This window comes from Euprymna scolopes, chromosome 12, assembly GCF_053919585.1.
Source record: "Euprymna scolopes isolate OS-2025 chromosome 12, ASM5391958v1, whole genome shotgun sequence".
Classification (NCBI taxonomy): Eukaryota; Metazoa; Mollusca; class Cephalopoda; order Sepiida; family Sepiolidae; genus Euprymna; species Euprymna scolopes.
In genome coordinates this window covers 112,077,520-112,078,159 of record NC_136493.1, presented here as the reverse complement: position 1 = coordinate 112,078,159, position 640 = coordinate 112,077,520, and the positions used below count along the sequence as shown (strand labels likewise).

The 640-nt window shown below is 37.0% G+C and overlaps 1 pseudogene; it reads left to right on the top strand.

The window, feature by feature from the left end:
* Positions 1 to 271: 271 nt before the first annotated feature.
* LOC145291765 (U2 spliceosomal RNA) lies at positions 272 to 408 on the top strand (annotated as a pseudogene).
* Positions 409 to 640: the final 232 nt, after the last annotated feature.

The following is a 640-nucleotide window of genomic DNA, read 5'->3' as shown; positions in this document are numbered from 1 at the left end:
TTCATTGCTGATTTTCACTGCACTTTTAACATGAATAAAGGATTTAATATCTCAAAGTGTAGTATCTGTTCCGGCAGATACTGCAAGCAAAGACCATATGTGGGGGAAACCCCACATATAAGACCTTGGTCAGTGTAGGGGCAGCCCTTCATACCAATTGTCACTATCCAGCTCCCCTACTCCACGGGGAGTTGGTCTCCATTTCCCCTTCACTCCTCACATTAAAAATCGGCCTTGTGCCTAATTTGCTCGGTGGGGGAGCAAATAAATACTCTTTTCTTGGCCTTTTGGCCCAGATGAAAGTGTAGTATCTGTTCTTACTACAGGCTGTGTTTATGTTTGTAACTTTGTGATATAAAGTGGAGGGTCACTTTTCTGTATTAATTTAATGTAAAATGATCACCCACTTTACAACCAGTCAGTCTCAAAGCCATTCAAGTTATTCTCCAGATCATTCAAGTTGTGTTTGAAGGATTCCAGTTATTTTTTAAGCATTCAAGTCATGCTTAAGGTCATTAAATTTATCCTTAAGTTCATTAATGTCATTCTAAGTCATTTAGTTTTTATTTATTTAAGTCATTTCAGCCCATTTTTCGGTCATTTTAGTTTATCTTTAAGAATTTCATGTCAATCCTATATT